General features: G+C 44.5%; 2 long non-coding RNA genes across 2 annotated transcripts; both read right to left on the reverse strand.

Annotated features, from left to right (window-relative positions):
- Positions 1–924: 924 nt before the first annotated feature.
- Positions 925–25281, reverse strand: LOC311430245. Its single transcript, XR_014688632.1, has 3 exons — positions 25051–25281; positions 1703–1802; positions 925–1292 (listed from the first exon to the last, which is right to left on the reverse strand). It is a non-coding gene; the product is annotated as an uncharacterized lncRNA (long non-coding RNA).
- Positions 14228–15160, reverse strand: LOC311430244. Its single transcript, XR_014688631.1, has 2 exons — positions 14656–15160; positions 14228–14417 (listed from the first exon to the last, which is right to left on the reverse strand). It is a non-coding gene; the product is annotated as an uncharacterized lncRNA (long non-coding RNA).
- Positions 25282–26481: the final 1200 nt, after the last annotated feature.

Below are 26481 nucleotides of genomic sequence, written 5' to 3' on the forward strand. Positions count from 1 at the left end.
TCCGCATTTTTGCATGATTTAATTAGTCCTGACTGACCAAAGGTGAGAACAGAAAGGTCTCCTGGAGCTGATGCTGATCCCTGATGCAGCCTCAGTTTCCCTTCTACATCAGCCACTCACTTCTGGCTTCATCAGAGCAATGTCGTGTTGCAGCCAGCTCCTAACACGCAACGTTTCTGCCATGAAAGTCAATATCCAATGCAAACTCCAGGTCTGGTTGCTCATGGCACAGTATTATGTCTCCAAACATCCCTCTTACCACGGTGACCATCATCAGTTACATGTTCCTCACTCCTTTCTTGCCTCTGCATGCAGGGAGTGAGGCTCCGTGGCACGGGAGAACCCAGAAATTCCCAAACCTCCCCTTCCAGTGCCTCACCCCAAGCATCCCAGCACAGCTTCTCCACAGGTCCCGAGTAGCAGAGAGCAGCTTCACAGCATCTCATGGCCCTGGGGCCACAGATTCTCCTCCTGCAGCCCCCAAGGATACCCAGGAGCCTCGGCATCATGGTCATGTTAAAGTTCTTCCCGCCACCCTTCACCACACCTTCCTGCTCCTGCCACAAGGAGGTTGAAGACCAGCTTCCAAGGGATACAGCAGAGTTTGGAAAGCTCCCTGGCTGGAGAAGCAGTGTGGAAAGAGAGAAGCAGGGGAGGGTGAGGAGGTGAAGTGGTGGGAGAACCTGGAGGCTGTGCAGGGGGTAACTCTGAAGTAAAGGGCTCTTCCCCCTTCATGCTAAACTGAGAATATCTTTTCCTTTTCATTAGACAGCAAAACTTCATAAAATTGCATAAATTTTCTTGTCAGAGATTCATGTTCATATGTTGCATTCAATTTACTGATATATCTTTATCTTCATCCAGTTTCATTCAGACAGGGGTTTTAAAATTATCTCCACAGAGCCAAGTGTTTCATCCCAGAGTCAACTGCATTGTACTTTAGAATGCAGAATGTATTTTATTACAATTTTTAACAATCGTATTTATAGGATTCTGATTAGGCTGAGCTTAAAAATAATAGCACAGTGCAAAGATACATGCATTTGGGTGGTTAACTAGGTGTTGAATAGCCAACATCAAAATGCACAAGTGATGACACAGGCATATAATTATGCATGCAAAGTATCCATATGCAAATTATTGGCAGATTCTTATATTTGTATGCATAAAGGCATGCTTCCTTCTCTTATGTGGAAAGGCTATGGGTTGAACTTCTTCATCTGCTTTTCAAAACAAAAGAGACTCCCGAAATGGAACTTATTAGTGCAGGATGGTCTATATTTCCAGGGCAGCTGAAAAGGTAGTAAAAGCAGAATTATTCACTTCTCTTAAAATTTAACTTTTGCAAATACTTGGATGTTTCATATCTAGAGGAAGAATGTTCCCTTTTGGATACAAATAGCTTGATCCTGCATCCACCCCACAACCATATGGAATGAAATTGAAAACAAAAGCCATTTTCATATCTGCTGTCTGTCTTCATTTAAAAGGTGGAGTCGAGTGAACTTTCCCGTTAACATTCCCATGAACATTCCCATGAATAAGATTTTGTTTGCAACAGAGTCAGACAATTGTGGGCTTTCACATGTGGTGCAGTTGGTACTGATGTGGCCACGTTTGCTGAGTTTTAAAGGCTTGGCATCTATTAGGGTGGAAAATCAAGTGGTTTAAGCTCTTCATCAGCAAAGACCTATGTACTTACCTTACTGAAGAAGGACAAGAGCCTTGGAGAGGAGCTGCACAATATACTCCCAACAACAAAACAAGACCTGTGATCTGTGTTGATACTGATGTGCAGTAACCTGAAGAAACCACATGGAATAACTGTAAATATTTTTTAATCTTATTAACTCATTTCTTTTATTGTATCTGCTAGGAGACAGAAATGGCAGAGCTTTTCCCTGGCATTCCTTTATGTTACATAGGAGATAAAATCTTGCTTTCCTGAACAAAAAGAGTATCATGAGAAAAGTTCTGCTTTCCAGTTGGTCTCCTCAGAGGGGTCAGCTCCCACGGTGTGGGATTTGTTCATACCACAGGAGCTGAGTGTATCCTGGAAGGTGACTCGTCCGACGAGTACAACTGTGGTTAATTCTGCAGACAGAAGGACGAAAGCTCTTGAGAAATACAACAGTACCTCAAGGGTGCACAGATGCTGACTTTCTTGGTCTAGTGAGTGGTTTGCCATAGAATAAGTCAAACTTCCCTTATCACAATTTTTTGTTCTGCTAAAAGAATCACAGAATCACAGAATGGTTTGGGTTGGAAGGAACCTTGAAGACCAGCCAGTTCCAATCCCACAGCCATGGGCTGGGACATTTTCTGCTAGACCAGGTTCCTCAAAACCCCATCCAAACCTGGCCTTGAACACTTCCAGGAATGGGGCAGCCACAACTTCTCTGGACAGCCTGTTCCAGGGTCTCACCACCCTCTGTGTGAAGAATTTATTTTGTATATCTAATCTAAATCTACCCTCTTTTGGTTTAAAACTATTACTTCTTGTCCTATCACTACACTCCCTGATGAAGAATCAATACCCATCTTTCTAATAAGCTCCCTTTAGGCACTGGAAGGCCACTATAAGGTTTCCTGGGAACCTTCCCTTCTCCAGGCTGAACAACCCCAGCTCTCTCAGTGTGTAAAACCTAAAAACAAATGTAAAATTGCGTAATTTCCAAAGACACACCCACTGTTTATCAGGTAACTTCCGACATACTGTACATTGACTGTGTATCACTGTCGGAAAGCAAGCTTACTCTTGCAAATAGCAGAGACAAGCTGTTCCCTACAAATAGTTATTGTAGCTCTACTAAAGAATTCAATTTTTCCCCTTTCCCTCTCCAGCAATCTGTTCTAGATTGAATTTTTCTTCCTCAAATCTCTGTTTATAGATCTCAAATGCTGACAAGAGTCCACAGATTCTCCTCTTACCAAACAAGCCCTTTCCATAGGATGCAGGGGGTCTTCCCAGGGGCAAGCACAGGATTTCACACAAATAAGGCGGCCTTCTGCATCCCAGGGCCTGACTCAATTTCTGGATTATCTGCTCGGCGGCAACATTTCAGCTGTTTGAGGAGTTTTCAAGCATCCCACAACCTCCGCTGTGTGCACCAAGGCTTTTATTTCACTGTTGGTTCCCCTGCTATGCTGCCAATGACTGACGGCACACATATTCCCCTTGCGAGCACGATGGACTGTGCATAGTTCACCAGGGACACCCCAGCGGTTTGTGAACCGATGCAGGAAATATTGTCAACTATGTGTTAGTGATATATCCCAGCTCTTCCCATGACTCATGTATTTAAAGGTTTTTATTGTTATTATTTATTCCAGCAATTGGTGATGACTGGTGCATACCAAAATGGACCGATAACCAATGTGTGTTTGTTTTAGAATATCCCAGGCTAAAACTCGCTAATTTACTTTTAGGGGACTGTCTGAGAAGTCATTTGGTTAGCCTCTATCACCATATCTTATCATGAAGCTTCAGTGACATCTGTTTCATCAGCATGCACACACTCAGAGCTCAGACACACACATCACCCATGCTGCTAGCATACTCATGCTGATACACCTCGTACCCTCACACATCCACCTTGCACACTCACATCTCACATGCTTACTTCCACACACGTTTTCAGCCTTGCACACACAGACACCTCACCAACCCACATCTCATACACACACGTGCTCACACAAGCCCATGCCTGCTACCACATACAGGTCTCACTCTCACCTTGCATACACTCACTCCCCCAGCACTTTGCACGCACCCAGCCTCCCTGCCCACACAACTCCTGCGATGGGCACTGAGGAAGCTCACACCTCATCCCCAGCCTCCTCCCGTGGCAGTGTCAGACCTGCCTTTTAAAACAGCAACAGAAAAAAAAAAATGGCAGTGAAACGGATGGCCCTTGTCTCCTGCAAATATTTAGCACATCAGGAGGCAGTGCAGTGGGGCAGAGAAACCTAATTCGTTTCTTCTAATCAATCAACGTTTGTTAATGAAGCATGACAAACTTTCGCTCTCTCTGCCAATAAGGTAAAATGTGATTTAACCACAGCTGATTTTATTGTTACTTTACCAGTCACAACAAAGCAAAACATGAAAGGGAATGTGCCTGTTGATCAGCTGCCTGTAGTCAATAGGAGAAGAAACAAAAGCAGAAGGATCCATCCTCAGTGTCCTCTTCACCAATGTCCCTTTGAGCCCACGTGTGCAGTGGGGCAGCACCTGGCGCTGTTTTCATGAAATGCTGTGCTTGCCTGATCCTAAACATCTAACAGCTTCTGAAGGAGCCCAGCCTGTCAAGCCCAGATTGCTGAAGATGCTTTGTTTCTATTTTAATTGACTCTGACTTCATCGGAGTTCAGCAGCCAACTCTCTGGAGAAATCTGGCTCATCCCATCCTGGGTGCAAGCTAATCTCCCCTTTTTCCAGCAGCCCCCTCTCCCATGGTGGGGCAGGATCACCTCTGCCCATGTGAACGCTGCAGGGCTCTGGCTGAACTCACATCTATTTGGATGACTGACCACCTTCTCACCGTCTTTCTAGCTTATGGCTAAAACCCATTGTCTGGGCAAAGAGGGTAAAATTAAGCTTTTGAGAGGTGTTTGTCAGCAGAATATTGCAGGTTTTCTGTTAAAAGAGTCATTTACCAGAACACCACGATTCTGGAGCAACTTGTTTGCTGGAATTCAAACTGACAGGTACTGCAGCTAGCTGCAACTTCCCAGCTACGCGTGCAGTATCCTGGATCAGAGAAAAATCCACAAACCGTGGAGAAGTGGTTAAAGCTATGATAATTGCTACAGTCCCGTATTTTTTACCAGCAGTGAAATCAGCCTCTAACTCCTGTATGGAAAGAATTATTCCATACCACTGTCCATTGTTCTGCATCATTACCAGGAAACAGGGTTATTACAAGATCGGGTCTCTTATGTTAACCCTGGGAAAGAAAAGAGATACATTTTGTTTTTAAAATATATTAAAGAAAGAAGAAAGTAAATCCCTTCTGATCTGGTAAATTGCTACTGTACACATTCATTGAAAAAAAGAAAAAGGCTTTTTAAAGAACATCACAAGCATAGCATAAACCAAGTAAAACCGAGAAAAATTGAAGTTAAGGCAGGCACTGTGTGCTCAGCTAAACAGGGGATAGCGTATTAAATCTTTTCAAGAAAGCCAAAGCTGATCTGCTCTGTGTAACAGGTAGCACAAGCGCCCTGGAGTCTTGCAGAGCCTGGCAACATTGCCACCATGCCACCATGCCTGGAGTAGGGTCTGTCCTTTGCCTCCGTGGGTTCAGCACATCCTCCAGTGTTGCCTGAGGCAGCCCTGGGGACAGGAGGAGCAGTGAGACCCATCCCCAAGCTCATCCTGTTTCATCCTTCATGAGAAGAGCCAGCAGGGAGCCCTGAGCAAGATCTGGCCCTACGGAGCTGTTGAGGCTTGACAAGTCAGTCAAGATGACAGCCATTACACATGCTCTATTTTACAGAAATGAAATGATAACATTAATAAAACACAACAAATGGGTCATTTTAAGCATCATTACCTCCCTGTGTGACATTCTCACTGAGGCAGGGGAGAAGGAGCTGTTTCCAGGCTGTGCTACATAATGCTTTTTGTTCTGCTCTAGTAATCATTTTCGTTTTTTTTTTTTTTTTTCTTTTCTTTTCTTTTTTTCATTTTTTCCTTTTTTTTTCCTTTTTTTTTTTTTTTTTCTTTTCATTTTTCTTTTTCCTTCTTTTTTTTTTTTTTCTTTTTTCTTTTTTTTTTTTTCAGGGGGCAGATTTTCCCTCTCCTGCCACAAAGCCATAAAGAGGAAGGACTGTAGGATGAGAAGACAAATGCTCCCTGCCACTTTTGCCTAAGTGGCCACAACACCGGGCTGCTTGTTCACCTGCCTTGGGTCTTCCTGGCTCCTTTCTCATTGTCTTGAGCGAAACCATGGAGCAAGAAAAAGAGGTGGTTCCCACTAGATGACCAGAAATCCTCCCCTCTGTGTGGGCCCCGACCCTGCTGTCAGGGAAGTCAGTTCTGCATCTCATGGACCAAAATGGAGGAGCAGGCCTGGGGGCTGCCCACCCTGCCTGCACACCTCAAAGTGTCACGGATGGACTTCAGAGAGCAGGAGCTCCAAAACCTTTCCCCGGATCCTGGTGCTTCCATGCTAAGTGATAGGGGCTCACCTGTACCCCACAAGGGACATCCTGGCCAGGTCTGGTGCTTGTCCCCAGGACATACAGCAGGATGGGGCCACCACTGCAGGAGGTTTTAGCCCAAGCAGTGGCAGCACCCTTCTGGGGCCATTAGGCCATCTCCAGTCCCATGCACAAAAAGCATGCGTCCCACCCAGCAGGCTCACACAGCCAGCCAAATTTGCACATGCACACCCATCATACATCTTCTTTTAATACCTCCTTTTCCTCTCACAAACTCCCCGGCCACCCCAGTTGCATGTGACTGTCTGTAGTTACTTGTATGTTGAATCAGAAGCATTTAAATGTACTCTTTGATCCTCTGCTAGAAATGGTAGCCCAACACATTTGGCTGTTGGCAGGTTGTGAGGGACTGTATGTACAGGCCTGTAAAGCAAATATCTTTGGTTTTGTAGAGAAACCCAGCTGCGCTCGCACACGTGCCATGGCACACACTGCATTGAAGTGTGATGACAATCACAACTGAAAACACCAGACGCTTTGAAGGCCCTGTAATTGAAGCGAAAGAAGAAAGGCCTGGGCTTGGAGCCCATAGTGATCAGTACCAGGCCACGCAGCCAGCAGAAAACTGCCTTTTACGGCATTTTACAGACTTTCTAATTGGCTTCCAGGGCTGGTGGCTGCTGCCTGTGCAGCACTGGGAATCGGGGCCACGTGGGGCCTGAGGCTGGTGCTGCCTGAGCACGGAGACATGCCCCGCGGGGCCCTGCAGCTGCTTGGGAAGGCTTCTTGCCACACCGCTGCCCTGCTTCTTGGCCTCAGGAAGGGTGTTTCTGCTGTTGGCAGTGGTTTCATGATGAGACCATGCACACAGGGTGCTGTACCTGTGCCATTTTGGGGGTTTAATGGGAAATCGACAGGCCCATCCCACTGCTGAAGCCACTTGGAATGTGGTTGCTGTGCCACCGACCAGCGCAAGCCTGTGTAAAGGGGCTTGAGCGCTCCTCGTCCTGCCTTGTTTGGTTTTCCCCAGATGAGTCTGCTCTTGCCCTCTCCCTGTCTCTCTCTCTCTAAATACAAGCCTGTACATACCCTATAAGTATGTGCAGACCAAAACATACTCACTTCTGTAGTGTGCTTGTGGTACTGTGTCCTTGTTTCCCTATAGGACTGCATGTTAAAGCTGCCCGTATACACTTCAATATTCTTGAATCCTTTTGCCAAATATTTCCTGGCAGTCTGTTGGGCTGAGTTTGATCCCTTGATGGCAAAATTAGGTGAGACCAATGTAAACCTGCTGTCCAGAGACCTGGTAAACTCAATGCCCCATGTCAAACAGCAGGAAGGACTAACCTCTCTGCTAACATGGGTTCAGCAGTAAAAGAGCTTTACAAGAAAAGCTGAAACAAGGACAGGAAACCTGACCAAGCATCAGTTTGGAAAACCTGGTGGATCTCTGCCCAGACACAGAGAAGGTGCATGGAGAAAGTTGTTCTCCTGTACCTGAAATATGTGTGGATTTGGGGAGGATTACAGCATGTTCCAGGCAAAGTAATCACACCCTTATGGCTTGGCAGAAAGGCTTGAGATATCTATGTTGCTACTTTTATTAGATACAGCTTAATAGAATCTTGCCAGTACTTGCTGCTATCAGTCTTCTTCTTCTCCACCCCTTCTGCTCCACCACCACATTGCTGTCCAAAAAAGCCCTGAAGTATTCCAGTTATTTCAGCTAAGGAGCAGAAGTGTAGCAGTGTCTCAGAGGCTTATCCAAGTGGTCAGATATTCCTTCCCAGAAACTCTCCCCTCTTTCCTCACTCCTTGAATCCAAAGCAGGATTTTCTTCCTTGGACAAAAAAAACACTCAGTTTCTCTCAACTTTCAAATTCAAAGATTTTTTTACAACAAAAACAACAACAAAATTGGCTGTAACTGGCAAAGGCATCCTGGCTAGTGCAATTGGCTCCTTTCACTCTTCTACTGCTGGTAGGGGTCTGTCTGGAGCTCTCCTATCTCAGCTGTTCTTCTTTCTCACCTGTCAATAGCCACCAGCACTGGGCTCTTGCCTTTTTAAGATCCCATTTTGTCCATATGCACATGAGTATGTCTATGAACTAATTGTACGAAGGGAGCTTCTGGGAAAAGGGAAGGAGACAGAGCATCTTCCCTGAATGTATGAAATTCAGAAATCAGAAGCATCACGTGAAGGACCCTAATAATAATTAAAAAGACCAAACAAGGGATATTGCATAGGCCTATGTGGTTTTGTATACTCACTTGCAATATAAACTAAGGGCTGCTAGGCTGCAGAGGGCCTCTGGGGAATCTCCACTCTGGGAAGAGTCTCTCTTTGAAGGCATGGCCAAGCTGTGCTCTCCTAACAGTTCAAGACCTGCCCAGAGAAACTCTGGCCCCAGGTTTGAAAATGACTCTTCTAGCTGGAGATCTACAAAGCCATGGCTTTGATAGCAGGCCTGTGGCAGAAACCATGAGCTTATGGTAATTCTGGCTGTTCCATCACTGGAAAAGAATACAGGACCAATTTTCCCCTGATACATTTTCTACCTCTTTCTCAGATTAGTTTGAGGTCAAAAAAATGTGCCCAGCTTCATTGTTTTCCTTAAAAACTGGTTCTATATAACAATATCAGTCTTAACTTGTTTCCATTTTCACAGAGCCTTATTTTTATAATTAACAACAACATTAAATCAAGAGAGCACTTGTTTAACATTTCAACACATTTTTGTCTGAAGTGATTCACTCAGATCATTTTCCTGGAAAAGGTGATTTCTGGGCCTGTAATCCCCTAGGTATGTGTTTCATCTTCCAATATTGAGCTGGTATGGACACATGGAAAGAAAATCTTATCTTGTTGAATAATACCTAATACCCTTTCCAGAAAAAACAATAATGATTTGGCACCTCTCCAGCTATTAATACTTTATGAGTAACTAACTCCTCAATACCCAGAATTTTCTTCCCTGTTCTTCCGTACAGGAACAAAAAGTCCCAGGCAAGAATTGAGAAACCAATCCATTTGCCAAGTTTCTCAAGCACCACGTCAACATGACTGCCATACGTGCTCTTCGTAATAACAAAAGTCATGGTGTATTCCTTGGTATTTATGTGGATATCTCATGTCATTTCATGAGCTTGCTTGTTCTTTCCTCCTCTCTTTGAATTTTTCCTTCAGCAACAGGTATGAACTCTAAGCGCAATACAGGGGATGTATTTAATACACAACAGTTGTTCTCTTACGTGCAAGTGTTGCAAGTGTTTTCTATAAAGAAACCATCCATCACTGCTGTATAATAAGCCACATCTTTTTCTGTATGGTCTCTCCTTGTGAACTGACATATGTGGGGATGAGTATTTTTCCCTGTAAAACAGGGAATGAGCAAATACCAAAGTAACTTCTGGAAGAGAGTTTTTAATTTGCAATAAAATGATTAAAAGTGCCCAGATAACTTATGAGTCTAAATCCCATTTTCAAAAGGAGGCAAGGTCTAGAACAGGAAAGAGATGTAGATGCCTAACCAACACAAATAACCATAATGCTAACGTGTTTTTCCAGACATATATTTGATCTTCAGCCCTTCTCCTGTCCTGTACAAGCTGTACATTCATAATTCCATCAGTGACATTCCCTGAGCTAATACATCCATACGATCACCTCAGAGCTTTTGAAGATCATTCTCACTTCCTGCACAGGTTTGTTTCTTTGATACATATTCTTTCTAAGGCTGGTGACTGGTATGAAAAACACCATGAGCATCCCAAGCCCATAATGTGTTTCATTGCCCACCAAAACAACATGATTCCTAACTAGTCAGCAACTGGTAATTGATTAGTGGCAATTTGTCAAACCACATATGTTTTGTGAAAATACTTTTGATTCTAGAAACATTTGTCAGCCCCAGACTGAAGCCTTCTGGGTGATTCTGCAGGATCAGTATCTCCTGGGAGCACCCTGGTGGGCAGCAGAGCTCTGGGTCAGAGGCATGGCTCCCGGGCTCCGCTGCACTGCTGGGCATGTGGCAGCTTTTGTGGCTCCAGAAAGGATAGGACTGAGGGGTTTCTACATGCCAGGTGTCACGGGATGCTGCAGAGTCACCTCTGGCACCATTGAACTTCAAACTGGACAACACTGAGAAGAGAGCACTCCCATAGTGCGATATGGCTGCTGCATTTGCTTTCAGAAAATGGGAAAAGCAATGCTCTGAGCTTCTGAGAACAAATTACGTTCAGAGTTTAGTTTCTACAGGAAAGGTAAAACTTCTGTAGTCTCTGTTCCATTCTGGAACAAAAACTGTCTGGAAAGGTCAGGATTTCCTACAGAGAGAAAATGCCAAGTTTTGACCCACATCAGCCTTAAACTGCTTTATTAAAAATAAACAATCAAACAACAAAAAAACACGTTTTTTTTTTTGTTAATAATTCCATTTCAGAGCAAGGATTGCTAAATATTCTATGGAGACTGCATCTTCAAAGCTCTTGTTCCTTATGAGGATATTTCAAATATCTGCACCCACTTCCTTCACCTGGCAGCTCCCTTCCCCTCAGTGACTGTGTGATACATGGCTGTTCTGGGGGATATTTCTGCCCAGGTATGGAACTGTCACAGGAAAAGAAATGTCAGTCTATCTGATTAAACCAGAATTAAATGAAATTGTAATGAGAAATGTGTGGCCAAAAAATGCTGTTGTGTACAAACAGAAAAGGACCTAACTGACTTTTTCGGAACACCTGAGGGAATTAGCTACATTTTTCCTAATGATGTAGAAGGGAGATGTATGGTCAGGTCCTACTGAATGCATGGGTTTCTTAATTTTTCCTAGCATGAAGTGTGGTTCTCTTGCTATTGGCAGGGGACCTGGTTCTCTCCTGCTTGCTCAGGGGCTCTCACTCCTGTGTAAAGTAGCCTCAAGATGCATCTTAGGCTCCATGAAAGTATTTTATATTCACCTGCTACTTCCAAGAGCAAGGCACTGAGAAAGTGAGCCTTCTGCCCTGATCAGAGAAGGGTGGCTGATGGGGAGTTAGGGAGTGGTCAGAAAACTGGAATTCATTAATTTCCAAGGCTCTGAAAAAAAAAAAAAAAAAAAAAAAAAAAAAAAAAAAAAAATTTTTCAAGATATTGCAGGCAAGCAAAATCCTTTCCCCTTTGTACATTTTTGCCTGAGATTTTGCATGTTGTCTTTGAATGTGGCAAAAGCCCCCCTCTTCTTCTTCCATCCTTCCCTAGGAAAAGGAGCCCAGCACTGATGAGGGCAGGCTCTTCTGCGAGCACCCAGCACCCTGCTCCGAGCTACCAGAAAGTGGGTGGCCGTACCTGCTGGTGAGCCTGGGCTTTGGACATCTCCTTTCCACCTCAGCTGTGCTCTCCCTGCTCCCTGTTCTAAAGTCCTGTGTTGTGGTCAGCACAGGTAAAATACTGGGTGTATAAATAGCTTCCTCCCACCTGAAGCTGCAATTTTTTTCTTTCTTAATTCAGCAACTAGGGTGTTCGAGTGGAGGATGTGAGTCTCACCTACTTATCACCGTTGCCTGCACATAATCAGATATTTTCAGTAAAGAAGATCCAGAATCCTTTGTGGACCTTCTTAACAGGTCTTAACTCCCAGCTTCTTGATACCTGCAAGTGAGCAATTCTGCTTGCAATAAAAAATAATCTCCCAAGAGGACCTCTGATCTTAAAACAAATGCTGTTTAATTCACCACTCATTAGGAGTGTATCTGGATTGATTTATTGAGCACTCCTGACCCCAAATCTTTTGAACAGCATTCCTTCACGATTAAGTAGGGAATGGATTTGGGCAACACTTCTGGCAGGCAGACTGGGAGAACACAAGTGATTCTTAAAAACATTCATATCATGTAACCTAATGAAAATATACTACATGTTGGCATGCATTTGGCCCAGACCAGAAAGGATATGTTTTCCAGCCAGAGCTCAGGTAACTTCTGTAGTAAATAGGGCCAGAACAATTCATTAATTATACATTTGTGGTTGTCTCACCTTTGTGTATTTTGGAAATATGCAGCCACATTCAATCAATCAGGGAAACGGCAATATCTGGGGGTCCAAAGGAAATCAATGTTTTTGGTAAGTACACGACAGGCCAGGGCAGCAGAAAGCATTATATCCTCTAGGGGATCAGTTTCTACTTGCTGCTTAATATTCAAAGAACAGAGAAATGGAAAAAACTATCCCAAAAGTCTTTTATAAGTGACTGGCTACAGATGAATGCTTTCTAGATGAGAAAAGCAAACTTTCTTGCTAGTTGCACCCAAGTAATTAAGAGCATGAAGAAACTTGGCCTCTGTTCTTTAAGCATGTAAACAAAACAAAACAAAACAAAACAAAAAAAAAACTTTGAATTTTGTAATAAGAATCAAAAGAGTCCAAATTATAACCTCCTACCATGTGCCTTGCCATTCTCATTTGACTGCAAAAACAAGATGAAGCCATGGCTGATGCATGGAATGGGCTGTTGGCTGCCTGCCTTGTTTGGCCAACGAAGGTATATGCAGTAAATCTGGTATGTGCCTTCCCTGCTCTTCTGGCTTCTGGTGAGCAGGAGAGTGCAGTATCTGGCTTGTCTCTCCCTGCAGAGATCCAATAGCAGAGAATTTGCCAGAATATTTGCATGCATATAAATCATTAGGAGCAAATGTTGCTTTAGGTGGCACTTGAACACTAAGCAATGTCATCAGCTCTCATGACTTATCAGAAGATTTCCAATAACATTTTACTCAATATTCCTGCTTTGGGGGAAAAGCGAACGACTATTTTAAACCAGACCTCATGATTGCAGGAGATTAGAGAGCTGGGGAAAGGCTTAATTAGTGATTTTTGAGGATGTAGACTGGGTTTATCCCAACTGTTTTTTTTCCACACACTTAACTGGCCAAATCGGATGCCTATTTCTGATGGGTTTCTTCCATGCTTAGCAGAGAGCAAGGCCTTGCAGAAAGCATTGCTGCACAGTGTTGGCAGATTCCTGTGAACCTGCTCTATCACTCGTGTCTGGACACACAGAATGAATAGTTTCCCAAAACAGGGGCAAGGCCAGGCTGACTCCTCCTGTCATTGCATCGGGGTTGGCGGGGATGGAGAAAGACAACCTGCATAGCTAGGAAGGGTGCACATATCTCCTTGGGCTTTCCTGCATGCAGGTTCCTGAAACAACCTGTGGCTGTCCTCCTCCTCAAAACATTGCTCCTGGGAGAGATGACAAAGCCACATGGTGTCCTAGCCACTTGCAGAGTTTGTTGTGAAGCTGGTTGTGTTTCCCATCCCATCATAATGTGCCCTGCTTTGGTAGGGCCTGCAGGCTTCTCCTGAGACACGAGCAGGAGTCCCAGCAGAGATGACTGGGAGCTGCCCACCTCTGCTCACCGTCCCACCCAGGGAACAGGACTGCTCTGTGCTGCAGGCAGGGGGGGAATCCTGCACTCAGTAGGACCTACACCCCTGAGAGCAACACAAAGCCATTAATTACTTCGCAGTGCTAACAACAGGTGACAGAAAAAGCTTTATATCTTACACCTGCTTGCACGGAAAGTTTGTTCACTCTTCTGAGACCTTTCCAAGGGGCCACACAAGTGGCGAGCTGAAAAAAAAAAAAAAAAAAAAAAAAAGCCAGTTTCAGCCAGATCTGCCTCTCGCTTGTGCCTTCTGGATAAAAAAATATGTGGTACATGAAAGAACCCTTTGAAGTGACTGATGTTGATGCTGCAGTGCATTTGGGAGAGCACACAGAATACCGCTGCTGACGGTGTCAGGCAGCAAGGGGGGCTCTTCCTCCACCCGCAGGGAGAAGCCGGGGATATCTGAGAGCTCTTTCTGTATATCTATATTTAAGGGAGTGGGTAAATTTAGACTCTGCTGAAACAGGAGAACGGTTCATGACACCAGGGTGAGCAGCAAACAGCATCTGCCTCTCTGCAGCGGGGCTGCGTCCTGTCTCGCAGCGTGTCTGCGGCGTCGAGCCTACCTTTCCCTGGGTGGCTGCTACAAATTACTCTGACTGTGGGGCAGTTTTCTGACGTTGGAAAATGCTCTTCGCAGATGCCAGCAAGTGGATTTATTTTTAGCCCAAAGAAAATTTGTGATCTGGGGTCTCCTGAATAAAACACGCAGCCACCTCTACGGTAGGTGGTAATTTTAACAGCGATTTGCAGTTTCTTCTTTCTTCTCTCAGTGGTGAAACAATTCAGTGTGCTAGAGACAAGTCTTCCACACAGAGCTGTCATAAGGTAATTAGAAAGAAAGGGAAAAAGAGCATCATGAAAAGGCAATAAAGAGAGGAAAAAAAAAAAATCAGCTTTGTGTCATGTCCAGAGCTGCTGGAAAATCCACATCATAAAACAGACTGACGGTTGGTGGAAATTTCCTCATGTTAGGGTATATTTTAAGCATTATTTAGAAAACAAATGCTTAGTCTACCTGTCCAAGGGTGTAACAAAGAACAAAATCCAGCCTACCTCCTCCCATCAGACCAAGAGGCGACCACACTACCACCTTGCTGGTGGGCACCTGCTGGGGCTAAACCCCTCCAGGAGCAGCTCTGCTCACTTGCAGGCAGGCAGCAGAGGCACTTATCTTATGGGACAGCAAACACTGCAGAGGCTGGGAGCTGGGGTCACCTGGCAAAGAAGCAGGATGGTGTTCGTGTGTGAAGACAGCAGGAAAGAAGAAGAGTGAAGGAGATGCATGGGGTCACCTCTGAGCCTTGACCCTGTCATCTTCCTGTTTTAAGAAGGGAAGGCTCTGGGGCACAACTCAGCCCGAAGATGAATTCAGGCTGTTCAGCCGGAAGCATTTCCCCATTCAAAAAGTCATGAGTCCTTCTCAAATATTCCTGTGTGATTAAAAAAAGGAAATGCAACCACTTTATAAGTTTGGGGTTATGGGATTAGGCCCATAACAGCTTAACTCAGCTTTAGGGGCCTGATCCTGCCCCAGTGAACACCATGGGAGGTCAGTTATCAAGACACAGGAGGTAAGATAAAGGTCTGTACGAGTTACTATTTTTAACTCTTAAAGCTAGTCTTATTGGGCCCAGCCCAACTTCAGCTGAAGTCAGTGAAAGGACTCCTGCTGACTTTAATGGGAGTTGGATTGGCCCTATTGTCCTTTGCTGAGCAAAGTAATTTCAAAAGGTCAGGAGGTGAATTAAAGGAGAAAAGGAACAACTGCATTGATAAGCTATATTCAGCATGCTCACCTTATAAGGAAAAAGTATTGTCTTAGGTGGTGGGAGTAGTTCAAACTAGTTCTTGTAGACTCTGGCAAGGATAAAAAACTATGTTGTTTCTCAAAATGAAAATAAAAATAAAGTGAAAATGAAAGTTGCTGAGTTCTGATTTGATGATCTCCCAGTGACTTCTATCTGCTCAATTTGCAGATGAAACCATCACCAAAGTTAGATGCCAATCTCCATGAAACCAGCTTAGGGCTGGTGTAATTCCAATGATGTTAATGGGTTTCTTCTTTACTGACAATGCTGTGAGAGCTAAAATAAAGTGCTGCAATTGCAATTGCTTTGGCTGCAGTTTGTCTTGGGCTGTGGACATCTTGCTCCACTTTCAATATGGTTGCAGGTTTCATCTGCAGATGAAGCAAATTGGTTGTCAAAGTGGCAGGGGAAAAATGAGGAAGAGGAGGAGGATTAGTTAGTGAACGTATTGATGGTGTAAAAATGAGAGCAGTCCACAGCTAACTTTCCGAATGCTGCCTTGGTTTTGATGGACTGAGAAGACACAAAGGAGAGAAAACCTCCAGTGTGTTTTCCAGTTGAGCCTCTGTGAACCTTCTGGGTTTTGACTTACTTTGGGGCCTCTCCAAGTTAAAAAACTCAGGTCACAGGTTTTATCACCTTATTCAGCAGATGAAACGATAAAACGAAAAGTTGCTATTTTTACACAATACCTTTTCAGAGCCCAGTAGCATTTTAAATTGCAGACGTCTCCCTCAGAACAGCTCTCATGCACTAGATGTTGGAAGATGCTGCCGACAATCAACTTCACAAAAACTTTTCTTTTCCAGATTATCCCCCTCCCAGAATGCTTTTTAGGATCCAAGCATTATAAAACCTGCTGCCTATCTTGGGAAATGGCTGGAGGAGTTTGGTTTTGATTTTTAGCATTGTCCTCACTAAATGTTTCATGCTGTGAAATTCAGATAGTCTGCTCTCATATAGGCAGTAGCAATAGGAAAATTAAAGTTTACCTCCCCCCCCTCCCCAATTTATTGCCATTTTCAATATTAAAAAAATTCTCTACCAAGCTGTGATGAATCAGACCCATCTTTCCAGCAGATGGTTAAAACTAAAGGGGGAGAAGGATGGCTTCGTTGGGCTTGTCCACGAAGCCCTCCGAGCGGTTCCCTTTGCTGGCAGGTTCACAGCCCGGCGCTCAGCAGGTTCTGGCCATCAAGGAGCTCACCCTTCCCTTCAACCTCGCCTCCCACCGGGCAGGAATTCAGTGCATGAGCAGAGGTCAGTGTTACTGCCATCTTGCTAAAGGCATCCAGCTTTCATTCACAAAACAAACCACTTTACTGACTTAAGGGCGAAAAGCAAGTAACCCGGCAGAAAAAACGCACAAAGATTGCCTATGAAGTGAGAACCAGTTTGTATAATACCAGTCGCAAAAGGTTTGAATCAGACATTGACATAATATATTTTTAAGCAGCTTCTTAAGTGAGAATCAAGGAAAGATTATTTTGCCCATGTCTAAGCTTAATGGCACACTTACACAAATAAGATGAGAAACTGCAGCTGCAGAGAACACTTGTGCTGCCTGTTGCAGTTTACAGAACAAACATTTGGGATCTATCTGGCTAATCATGATATATTTTTCATGTAATCATCTGTTTATGCTTCTTTGGTTTATATTTCATGGGACCGGGCTGTGTGCCAAGGGGCTGGGGGCTGAAGTCGGCAAACATCCCCCCAGACCCATGGGACCCTTGGCGGGACCCACAGCCCCAGCTGCCCCAGCCCCAGACCCACATGGGAACAGGACCCCTGGTCCTCCTGCCCCCACACCCCTATCATCCCATCCTTTAGGATGCAGGGTGCTTGGGCCATGTGGATTAAACCCTCCCTTTCTTCCCACAGCCTGTCCTGTGCTGGAGCCATGGACCAGGCACACGCATGCAAGGACATCCATGTATGCCATTTAGCCTACATTTTAACCAAAAAACACATGGGGACTGACCCCCGGACCCACTTCCAAAAACCAGCCTTGAGAGCCTGCTAAAGCCTCCTGAAATACACGTGCAGCAGCAACCTGCTGCTACTTTTATAATCAGAAGAAACAAAACCAGGGTGAAATTTTGGCTGAGCAGCCTTTCAGGCGCTGGGAAGGGCTGGCTGCAGACAAGATCTGCCGTCTTTCTCCCATAGAGGGAGCACAGCTTTTCCAGAAGACGCTGAAGCAGATGCACTTCTGTGGCCATTGCGAAGTCAGAGATGAAGGAAAGAGAAAATCCACACGGATGGGAAAATAGGAAGCAGTGCCAAGGGAAAGGAAATGCAGAACGGACTTGGAGATCGGGTTTAGTGGAGGACTTGTTAGTGTTAGGTCAGAGGTAGGACTCGGTGATCCTGGAGGTCTCTTCCAACCTAGATGATTCTGTGAGCCCACAAACACGCAGCCCCACAGCACTGAAATGCTCATTACTCTGGTCACTGAATTTACCCATTTTCCTGAATTACTGGCAAATAAATAGTATCGTGTCAATTCTTTCTTCTCCCTCAAGTAACTGTCCCCGCAGCTCCCAGGCCCCACAGTCCATAGGGTGGGTCCATGCCCAGGACTAGGAGGAGCAATGCCAGCCACAGCCACCTCCAGCCCCTCACAGCTCCCTCACGTTCAGACAGCCAGGGCCCTACCTCACCCTGAAAGCAGTCGGGTTGGGTTTCTGGTTAGAAATGAGGAGCCCTGTAGATTTATTTTTTGCACTGTTCAGCTCTATTTCCCAGCTTCAGCAGCGTTTGTGCAATAGTCATGAAGAAGGGTCCCTTCCAACTCAGGATATTCTATGATTCTAACTCCAGTTACTTGGAGTGGGTGGGTGGGGTGAGAGGAAGCCAGGAAGACCTCCAAGGCCTGCAGCGGGTATCCCTGCCCTCAACACTTCCAACCTGAAAGGCCGACGTGCAGGGTCTGCAGCTTCTGCAGCTCCCAACAAACCCCAAAGGGCAGTGCTGCAAGCGGGACTGCTATGTGAGGCAGAATGGTGGCAAATCTGGTTGAAAAGGGCAAGAAAGCACTTCTCCGGGCAGTCTCTGTCCTCCTGGAGATGTTTGCTTCACCCACAGCCTCATGGGCTGTGATGTCCCAGCTCATGCACTTGTAGAGAAATTATTTTTCATCCTGTATGGAGCTGTTACATGGTACAAATGGTTCGCTTGCATCTCGGACTCTTTCAGCCAGAGCCTGGAGGCCTTTTCCCCATTTTGGGCATGTTAAGTCCCATGAAGGTGTCAGGGATAGCTGAAGGAGATAAAGCTATATCCCAGAGAGGCTGATGGTTGCTGTGCTGGCAATTTTTTTCCTTTCCCCAGTCATTTTTAGGCAAGCCAGGATGTTCCCATCTCAAATCTCTGCCTAAAAGCAAAGGCCCAAGTTGCTTAATATTCTGGGTGTTGAGGGAAATTCAGATCCCTGCAGTGGGATATGTGCCTACAGAAACCCTTTGTACTATTTGAGACTCTCCATAACATTTGAGTGGATTCAAATTTTCTCTCTCTTTTTACAATAGCAACATGAGAAAGTGCAAAGCCTCACGTATCTGATGATTGCACAAGTGGGATTTGGGGTGTGGGGGGGATTATTTCAGTCTGATCTTTCTCCATTATTTTTTATTTAACTCTACATTCTTCTGTTCAGCTCTCTTTCAGTGAAAAGTGCAAACAAAAAGAAGTGTGTCGGGAAGTGCACGTGAAGGGGAAGGTCCCCAGGACACCGTGGGTGCTGGTGGCACCCAAAGGAGCCAGCTTTGCTGATGGTCTGGGGGAGGAATGTCCTCGTGTTATGGGACGGTGATGGATAGCCACCCGCCTCTGGAAACGCCAGGTCTACGCGGACAAAAAATAAATCTCATACGAAATACGTGCTTTCATGGATCATCTAGCCAAGGTGAACTTTTTTTTATATCGTATTGCACACTAGGAAATAAAAAGCAAACTGCACTGACAGTGCCCTCTCGATGGCAGATCTTTATGTGTTTTCCAGAGTCTTTAATTCTCTTACTTCAGAGCCCCTCTTGCTGTGGATTTATGATATGTTTCCTGCCTCCCTCCTCCTCATCTGTTCCCCCAGCTCTCTTACTTGAACTACTTTAAAGTGACATGCTGACACAAACCCACACGATGGAAGCTCTGGACTGCTTGCTCAGCCTTTGCAAAGGCCACCAGACACACAGAGAGGACAAGGAACATGCAGGTGACATCCTGAAGGACATCTTGAGCAGCAGAGTTCACCCATCCTGCAGAAATGGCAGCGAGTTTCTCAGCAGCTCCCTTCTGTTGCCTTTCTGCTGGGCAGAGGCTTTTGGAGGAGTCACAGTTCTCAGGGCTGTGTCCATTCACCTCTGAAATGATGGGGCTGTTCCCTCTCGCCTTCAAAAGGATGCAGGTAGCCCAGCTGCATCATTTTAGGTAAATTTCTTGTTCCTCGTTAGGGCAACCATAAGCTAAATCTCAGGTGTTCCCCATGTAAATGTGGAGCTACATCTGGAAAAGGTTCCTTCTGCCAGAGTCTGGACTTTCTCTGTCCCTTCATCCCCACATTCGGGATGCCACAGCTACGTGATGTTACAGTTATTATAGCCCTTCTCCCTACCTACCAGTAGAGTTTAAAACTTAAAAAAAGAGAGTATTTTCAGCATAATACTTTTCAAATATTTACGTGAAAATATAGATCTGCTTTTTGATCTTCTTGTAAAAGCCCTTGCCAGAAGTTGTCTATAAGGAGATGAAGCATTTCCCAGTGTTAGCATTACTCTTAGAGCTCACTATCAAGATTAGCAAGGGAGCAGTTCTTAAAGAGGGCCCTGGAAAGTCATCACAAAACTTCAGTGCTGTGGGAGCACACCCTCACACACTTTTGCAAGGCACTGTGTATTTGGATTATTTCAAACATCTGCCACCTACAGTAAAAATAGTCATTGATAAAACCAGTTCAAACACAGCGCAATGTGTTTTGGTCCTTTTATTTTGCAGCACAGACCAGCCATTATTTTAAAAGAATGAAGCACAACTTCCAGAGCTGCAAACTCATGTCTGCAACTGTATCACTGGTTTTAAATAGTAGGTACCTGTACTTCGAACATTTTGCCTAATCCCTCGGAGTCTGCATGTGCTTGTGCATCCTATACCATCCTGCAGCAATGAGTCCCACAGAGCAACTCCATGCTGTACAGAAAGATGCTGCCTCTTGCTTCCACTAAACCTCCTGTCTGGAAATTTCACAGGGTCCCTTCGAGTTCTCATATCATATAATTCTCATATATATCATATCACTGTTCCCCATCCATCTTCTCAACATCATCTTACAGCAATCTGGTGACCTTCCAGGGCTCTTTGAATGTACATAAAGAAGCAAAATCTTAGATGGAAACAGTTCAGAGGTTCAGACTTCCATACCATACTTAAGCCACCAAGGGAATAAAGGTAAACCCGTTTTCAAAGGGACCATAAAACAGGAGAGATGGACAGTCTGCCTGAAATCTCTTTCAAGTGCATCATGGGTGTAGGCACATTTCCGTGGGCCAAAGGCCTTTCCCATGCTTTTTGGTCAACTAAAGCTGGATACACATCTATTAACCCAGAAGGACAATTTTCTGAAGAGTTTGCTCATGCAAATAGCAGACTTTGTCTTTCCTGTGAGCACAGGATAGGGGCAAATGCTCACAAGGTGAATGCTGACACCCACCCAGGTTCATTATCAACTGTGGGCTAAGCAAGGGGTGAGTAGGACCACATGTCTATGGTGCAAATCTTTGCCCATCTGGCTTTGTTGTTGTTGGTTTTTTTTTTTTTTTTTTTTTTTTTTTTTGGTGACATGGCCCTCTGTAGGTGGCACTGTCTGGGTATGAATGGCTGAAGCCAGAAGAATATTAAAGTTTTCACATCATGCTAACTTGGTAGTGTACAGCTGGGATAAGTCTTGAGTGCATGTTTCTTTCTGCAGTTCACAGAAGGGACACTCAGCTTTGCAGTCAATATCAGCTTTACAGTCACTGGAGGCTTTCAAGATGTCTTTCGAGATATTTTGCAAGCATTAGATAGAAGGCTTTTGTTCTCTATTTATGTGGATGGGAAAAGAGAGGCAGAGTGGTGAAGTTATGTGCTACAGCACAGCAACTTGTTACTCCCACCAGGGGTGACATTTCCTCTCTCCTCTCCTCTCCTCTCCTCTCCTCTCCTCTCCTCTCCTCTCCTCTCCTCTCCTCTCCTCTCCTCTCCTCTCCTCTCCTCTCCTCTCCTCTCCTCTCCTCTCCTCTCCTCTCCTCTCCTCTCCTCTCCTCTCCTCTCCTCTCCTCTCCTCTCCTCTCCTCTCCTCTCCTCTCCTCTCCTCTCCTCTCCTCTCCTCTCCTCTCCTCTCCTCTCCTCTCCTCTCCTCTCCTTTCTTCCCCAACCTACACACAGCCTGCTGACACCCTATAATTGTCCACAAGTGGGGCAGTCTGAAAGGCACTCTTTGAATCACAGCCTTTCATGTCTCTGGCAAATGGAAAAGCAGACATCGATATATGATGAATATAGTGAGAATTGTATTCTAATTGGAAATAAGACGTATATTGCCTTGTACTGGATCAAATAACATGAAGGATTAAAATGGCTGTGCTGAATAATTGAGATCCCAGTTGTATAATTTTTCCTATCATTTTAAAGTCATGCCACGGAACCAGCAATATTCCACTAATAAAAAAAATGTTGCTCATAAAAAGGAGAAATATCAAAGAGCCATCGGTGAATAGGAGCATTAGAGAGAGACGCAGAAATTTTCCCACTCCTCACCTTTCTGCGTGTGCAAGTACCAGGCTATTAAGCTTTGATTCTTTCAGAAAATTCCAAAGACAGAGAAATTTGTGGCAAGCAGCTGCTGTACTCATACAAGCACTTCAGGTGTATGGCAGGGCTGGAGATTTTCTCTTTACCCTTCCACTCTTCAATGCCACATGCAATTGTGGTGCTGTGCAGTGCAGAATTAGCAAGGGCTGGCAAAACTCAGCTTGATAACCTGAGCAATGGCTGCATCCAGCTGCACACCTGGGGGTTCAAAACTAGTATTTATGAGGGTTAGGCCAAAATCATCCAAAGGGATGGTTTTCTAAATCTAGGTGTTAGTAAACAGATTCCTGTTTGTCCTCAGTATTGCACGAAGCAAAGGGCTGTAGCCATAGGCATGCCTGAAGCCTCTGTGTCATATTACCAGTAGCTTGAAATTCAGACTGCAGCCTCTTTTAAAAGATAGTATTTTTCCAGAAGTGTTTATTTTAAATTTAGAGCTGTTATTGTTATTTCTGCTCAGTGGTGTAAAAGTCCAGTTGGAAGAGTTTTCTTTCCTCTGCATTGAGGTTGAAAATTCCTGGAAAGCCATGACAATATTCGGCATTCATGATTACACAGACAGACATATTTCATGAAAATTGCATAGCCTTTTAATACAGGATTATGAATGAGCTCTAATGTTGAAATTATATTAGATTGAATTTCAGAACGTATTTAACATATTTCCATACAGCAACCTTGGGATGTCTTTTCAATAACAGTGATTATTACGGGCAGGCTGTTTTTTATGAAAACATTTGTTCAGGGTGGACAAGGCTTCCTGAAAAATGTTGTACATCTTTATGGCTGACGTTTTAGTTGTTTTGAATTAACTTTTTTCACAGCCAGAATGAAACGTTTCACCATATAATTCTTCATGCATGTCTTCAAACAAACCTGGAGACTTTGCTGTGAATTTTCTGAACTGTAACACAATCTTGGGTATGAAAACGCTTTGTGAGCTGGAGGTGAGCATTTTGTCCCAAGTTATCCCGTTACTCTCAAAACATAAATATTCTTAGCTAACGTCTGGCTTTTAAAAGCAGCATTTCCCTCAGCTGATTTGAAGGCATCTCTAAGTATCATCTTGTAAACAACCCCAGCCTTACTCTTCTGCAGCCCTTACTCTGTTGTCTGCTTGGCCCACGAATCGCAGTGAGGACAAGCTCTTTGGTTCCTGAATCAAGTGGAACAGAGGCCAGATTCTTCCTTGCATAATGGCAAACACATTAAGATGATGTATCGCCCAGCATAGCACATACATTTGGAAAGCAAATGCCAACGGGACAATCTCTGGGACTCCCAACCTTTGGGATCTGCCTGTAGGCACCTCCCAGTCTGTCCTCATGGCTGCTGACCTGGTGTGGCTCAAGGACGGCCACCTGTTCCAGTGGCTTAGTGCTGCCATTTTGTCCTTTCTTCCTCCCTTTCAGGAAGTGGCAGAGTTTGTATTCCATTTCCTCTAATATCTGTGGCTTAAAATGTAGTTAACTTGGAGATGTATCCACTAGGTAAGGCTCAAAGTCAGGGAGCATGTGTTTGGCAGTTTATATGTTCTCTGCCAGGGCCGGTGGACTTGCTCCTCTGTCCTCTCTTGCTGCCTTTAAGAGAACATGGGTTATCGGGCTGTGTTGATGCTGGTTTTTTGCCTCTCATTCACACTGGTGGTGTCAGTCGGAAGTAACCCTACAGAAAACACTTACATTGTGCCAGCGCAAGGCACTGAAAGGCTTTCCCTCAACCATTAGCAAGTTTGATGGCTCTCATTAGTTCAGTCATTGGAGAAAAGAGATGTGTGTTTCCTACACTGGTGGTATAAATGCGCCCCTCACTTTTATACTACTGGAAGAAATGTGTATTTTCAGGGGTAAAACAGTAATCCATTCACGGCATGCTTCTGAAACCAACCCTATTTTATTCACCTCCCTGAAACGGTCAGAGCTGTGTAACTGGATGCCACAGCCCCTATACTCCTAACACCTAATAGAGATTCTTTGAAGGGATGTTTTGAAGACATTTGAAATAGGAAGCTATGTGCCCTATCCTCACTGCTGTTGTGAAACTCTAGGTGAGCCCACATAGATGTGGATTTTTATTACAGTTTAACATTGCTGAACACCAGCTTGCTGGTTAAGAATGGGCTGAATCATCTAAAACTGGCTTTTATTTTTGCCCTCTAACTTGACCCGCAGAATGCACCTACTAATTAAATATCAACAGGAAACAAATGTCTTCACCGAGTGAAAGCAGTTATCTATGGCAATTTTGGTTTGTGGTGAAAAAGCAAGGATAAAAACAGCCCACAGACAGAAAGTCGCATACACTTCTAACAAAATAATGTTATAAGCTTTTACGTGGCCACCCAGATAGGGATATAATGGCTGGAGATGCATGGTTTCTCCAGAGCAGATTTGATAACCTCTAGGAGACCATGCTGTTTCAGCTGAGCTGTCCTCAGGTAGGACAATTCCCATCCCCTTAAAACGACCAGGCTTGGTCTGTCAGCAAGCAGAAGCAAAGCTCTGCATCCCCCTCAGTCAGTCTCGGCCCTGCAATGCAATGCAAAAGGAAAGGAAAACTGTATAATAAAGTGCCTCCATTTGCACTGATAGTAGGAACCTTTCTCACTTTTTGTCTTGCTACTCTGTATCAACTTCTCAAGGATCCATTTCTTCCATTTCTGTGGTTTTGTGGGTTTTTGTTTGCTTGTTTGTTTGCTTGATTTTCCCACTAATGACTTAGAAGGAAACCTGGCTTGGAGAAATCTCCACAGCCTGAACAGCTGAGCCAAATGAAAGATGAAATAACATACCTGAAGGGCAGAGGGAAACCGACCATCCCACGTGGCTCCTGGGTGTAGGAAAAGTGCTGCTCCTCTACGGCCAACACGCTTTCAGACGTAACCCACTACTGGGCACTGTCTCAACCTTTGAAGAAATCACTTTCCACTGTAAACATTGACTGCAGTCAATGCAAAATATTTATTCCTCTCATTTGAGGATCCCCCACATGCTTTGAGGTATTTGAGTTCGTAAGTGAGAATACCAAATATTATTCCTGCTGCATGTACGTCAGTCAGCTCTTGGATGCCCTCCCTCTATGTCATGGTGTCAGTAAGGATGAGTTAAGCTGCCCTTTGGCCAGGCTGCTGTTTGGTTTAAAACATTAGATTTGGGTGTTGCTAAAAGCACCTCCCACCACCGCTGTCCTTGTTTTCCAAAGTAAACAGCCTCTGGCGTCTTGTGACCTGAACAGCCCCAAGTGTCTGACGTTGGAAAACAAAAAATATTTGATTTGCAAAGAAAATCTGCAGCCTAAATTATTTGGGGCACTGCTTTCCTTCCTCAGCAGGATGCTGGAATGTCCAGGCTTGGGTAGGATCTGCTTACATGCCACAGAAGTACACAGGAACGTATTTGCCCTTTAATGATATATTAGGCAATGGTTTTGAGCTGGCAGGCTACTAAAAGCCCTAGCCAAACAAAGATAAAATTGCAATTTATCAACAGAGAATACTGAATTCATGGTCACTTGTGACTGCTGGACTGGTGCTAGCCCACAAAGCTGGAGTTGGCAGTATGGAGACAACAAATTCTGAGGTTGTTTGGATTATTTTTCAGTTTAGGAAAAAGCTTTTCACATCTTTTTCCTAGAAACTGTTCAAATTAGGAGCTAGGTAAAGAGATCGCCTTTCTCAAGATCCACATCCATTCCAGCACCACTGATGTTCTCAGGGATACTGCCACAGTGATCTCTGAGAAGTGGCACCAGCAACAACTAATTTCACAAAAAAAACAGTGAGCAGCAAAGAAATGGGAAGGGATGCGGGCTGTTACAGACCCAGCCAAATGTGAAGTGGTGCTCTGGAGGTGAAAGGCTCTCGACGCCATTACAGACCTTCTAAGTTTCTCAGTCCCAGGAGTGTGCTTTCAAGGGAAGAAAAACCTGTTTCAGATCATGCCAGATATTTTCTGCACTGCCCAGCAGTTATACCTGAGGATGTTCTCCAGATGTTCGCATTTGTATGAAACATACAATAATAAAGCTGTAAACTGGAAGAGACAATAGCCAGACTGCAAGAAGAAGGAGCGGCCTGGAAAAACATGAAAACTAACTAGCCCACACACAAAATCAACTTGTTCATTTTAATGGGATGATAAAGACACATTTTATTTGCTTTTCTAAAGAACTACTTTTCCCTGCAAAGTGGGCAAACAAAAATTGCTAAGGTTCTTCTATTGCC

Source organism: Aythya ferina, assembly GCF_964211825.1.
Source record: "Aythya ferina genome assembly, chromosome: 1".
Classification (NCBI taxonomy): Eukaryota; Metazoa; Chordata; class Aves; order Anseriformes; family Anatidae; genus Aythya; species Aythya ferina.